Raw genomic sequence first — 3,791 nt, forward strand, 5'->3', positions numbered from 1 at the left:
CCCCCGAACCCAGAAACTGTGTCAATTTCATTAGGAGACCAGTTTATCAAATCCATGCTTTTTTAGTTTAGAAATTCAATGCGGAGAGAGTCTCTCAAAAAAAAAAGTATAGGCAGATGAGACGAAACAAAGAGCACAAGCAGGAAAAAAAGGAGGAGAGGAGAGCAGAGAAATGCGACCGCCTTCCGTGAGAGCACGGAGAGGAAGAGCAGCAGTTTCTCCCAATCACCATTCAAGAAGCCGATGATACTAAATTTGGTTTGACTTTATTTACTTGATCTAGGTTTGTCTTCACATTTTGAGCAAAAAAAAAAAGTCAAAACCCCTGTGGTGTAAATATCCTTCTATCAGTTTCTAACACTATGACTATACTGAAATGACTACAGGACCAAGAGTTCTACAGCTGTGTGTGTGTTTAATGAATAGTCCTTATTTCATTGTGTTTTTCCCAATGATGGTTCAGATTATTGACATAAAACTTGTTGTTTTTTTTTTTTACACCATACAGCAGGTTCCTTTTCTCCAGTTATCAGATCATCTCTCAAAACTTCATTATTAATCATTTACATTAGCATTAATATTTCATTAGTCATAAAACAGTAGCACAGTAACACAATTTTAAGACATTTTCCTCCAAAAATAAAGTGTCCTTGCTAGGTCTTGGTAAACAATATTAATGCTTTTTTTTTTTTACCCTATTGTTAACTTCAGTGGCCTGTTCCAATGTGATCATGATTTTTGGAACTCTCAGTATTTTTTAGGGTTTCTTGAGCTGTAACCGGATTGTTGTGGGTTTAACGATACGCTAATTGAAATATAATGCTACAGAGTGCGCTATAAAATGACTAATTTTATTCCATCAGTCATGAAGCACTGGTACAGCATGTCGCTGCTGGATTCTGGACTCTGATTGGTCAGAAGGTGCTGATTAAATTGTCGATAACTTGCAGCTCTGACAGTAGCGCAGCTGCAACTCACAGGTTTATGTTAACGTGCTCAAATCACTAATATGAAGTTTTCTGTGAGGAGAGTTTTATTTTTTCACATTTCTGGAAGGAGTCTCTAGTGTCAGTGCTTTTTAACAGTCAGAGGTAAAGTTCAAGTTTTCCGACTGTTTCAGGATTACAATTTTACAATTCTTTGTGGTTTCTTGGTAACAAACTGCATTTTTTGTTTTTTTGTCTTACTAAATGTTAGAGAGAAAAGAGGCTGGTGAGGGAGCGACTGTTTATAATCGAACTGGGAACTAACTTATTTCACAGAACATTAAATAAAACAATATGGGTTTAAAAAAAAGTGGTTTTTTTTAATATCTTTAGGACATGGTGTGACAGGAAAATCAGCTTCTGGATGGTAACTGTTTCATCACACCACCCAGTCGTTGATTAGTTTACTGTAACAGCTCGAGACAGGATGGTTATTATTTAATTATATGATCTCGTATTGAACTAAGTGTGTAAAGTGCAGTATTTGAGACACAGCCCAGGCGTGTTAGTGTTTGCACTTATTTCAGCCAATCAGAATCCACTTTATGGACTTAGTGATTATATAGTGCACTACTTTTGTCTTTCGTCAGCATGTCTGAAATCATACTGGAACATAATTTACAAATTAAACTTTTGTAACCCCTGAGTAGATTCCACGATGCACGGCTTAGATTAAGTGTCAACATAATGGGAATAGGGAGTACGGGTAGGGCACGAGTACAGAAACAGGTACAGTGTTTGATGACTAATGGAGTAAAATCAACCGTGGTGCGCTCAGGATTTCGGATCTGACTGATTTAACCCAAAGGACTCTCTAACGCTCAGTGTCGTACAGACAGCGTGACATCATCGCCTGATATCAGCCGGCCGGAGCTGTCTCTCTCCCTCAGCCAGGAAAATCTGCATGGATCTGTACAGCAGGTGAATCCCGAGCTCACGCTGCCTCTTAGCAGGCCAGGTGGAGACCATCCCATAATAATCCCCTCGCTTCTGATTGGTCAACATCTTCAAACCTGATGAGAGGAATGAATTGAAATGTAACGAATTCATTTTATACAGAGAGAGAGAGAGAGAGAGAGATCCTGATATTATGGTCTGTTTTTATCGTTTATCACACATGAGCACAGAGTTCGTACCGATGGCGTCCACCATGCAGGCCTCGCGTGTGTACGCCTCCACAGGAATCACATTCTGGAAGCAATGCAACGAGATAACACCGTGACCACAGTTCCACACCTGCAGGATGTGCTGCACCTTCGAGCAGAGTTTCTGAAAAACACCAGGAACAAAAACACCATGGTGTTCTAGAATTTCATTCTCATGATTTTTCTGTTGTTGCCATATTTTTCCCCGTTCAGATCCACTTTCATCAGGATTGTAAGTCCATATCTGCTAACTAACTCTCTTTTGCTAATGTTAACACTACTGAGATTAACTTCATTGTTATCCCATAGTGTAGTTAGCTAGTATCTCTTGAGTATTGTACCTTGGATGATTTGTCTCCTTTGAAATACTCCAGAGCTTCATACAGGTGGCTGTACGGTCGAAAGCGTTTGCCTTTTCCCACGTAGAAAATGGAGCTGATGAAAGTCTGGAAACACTCGTGGGGAGTCATCCACTGACTGCGGTATGGAAGATTCTTCGACACTCTGAACACAGAACCACATTACAAAGGATTATTTACACTGGGTTATTATTAAAAAGGTGTTAGCTTTTTAATTAATAAACAGAGAATGAAAAACTTCTTCCTGAGACTGGGATCAAGTGGCTTTGCCCCAGGATTAAGTGGACTTCACTTGGTCGAGTGTAGACTACAACCCCAAATCAGAAAAAGTTGGGACGGTGTGTTGAAATTGAAATTAAAACTAAAAACAATGATTTGTAAATATTCTTTGACCTGTATCACACTCAAATCAATACAAAAGCACATTTGATGTTTTACCTCATTAATTGTTTTTTTTTCAAAATGAACATTTTTCAATTTTGAAAGTTACAGTAAATCATTTCCCACTTTATAATGTGTATAATGTTCCCGTTCCTTCTCCCGACACTTAAAGCTGTTTATGGACTGAAGACTCCAAGTCCGGATGGTCCTTTTGGTCCGGATGGTCCTTTTTCATCTTCAGAGCACACTGCGTCCATTTCTTCTAAAAAAAAAAACCTGGAATACTGATTCATCTGACCACAGTAACCGTTCCCACTGTGTGATGGTCCATCCCGAGCCCAGAGAAGTCGACGGCACTTCTGGACACAGTTAACATAAGGCTTCCTTTTAGCACAGTAAAGTTTTAACTGGTGTTTGTGGATGTAACTCCGTATTGTAGCTTGATAAAGGTTTTCCAAAGTAATCCCGAGCCCATGTGGTTCTATCAGCTGTAGATGAATGACGGTTCCTGATGCAGTGAGGGATCGGAGATCACGGGGGTTCAGATTAGGCTTGAGCCCTTTACACACCAAAATTCCTCCAGATTGCTTGAATGGTTTAATGATATTTTAGTAGAGGGTGAAATATCCAAATCCCTTCCTATCTTTCTTTGAGAAACATTGTTTTTAAACATTTCAATAATTTTCTCACACATTTTTTGATCAACTGGGAGATCCTCGTCCCATCTTTTGGATTTTGGACCAAATCATGATTATAAATCACCTGTTTCAAATCACATCATTATTTAACTGTTTTACCTCATTACTCACCCTAAATTGCCCTGTAACAACATTTTTTGGAATGTGTTGCAGGTCTGAAACGCAGGAATGGATGGATATTAACTAATGAAATGAACCTGGCCAACAAAACATGAAATATCT

The 3,791-nt window shown here is 39.0% G+C and overlaps 1 pseudogene; it reads right to left on the bottom strand.

The window, feature by feature from the left end:
- Positions 1 to 1,507: 1,507 nt before the first annotated feature.
- The window catches only part of LOC132901022 (uncharacterized), a 22,047-nt pseudogene continuing 19,763 nt past the window's right edge, over positions 1,508 to 3,791 (bottom strand).

The sequence above is a fragment of the Neoarius graeffei genome, chromosome 16 (genome assembly GCF_027579695.1).
Source record: "Neoarius graeffei isolate fNeoGra1 chromosome 16, fNeoGra1.pri, whole genome shotgun sequence".
Lineage (NCBI taxonomy): Eukaryota > Metazoa > Chordata > Actinopteri > Siluriformes > Ariidae > Neoarius > Neoarius graeffei.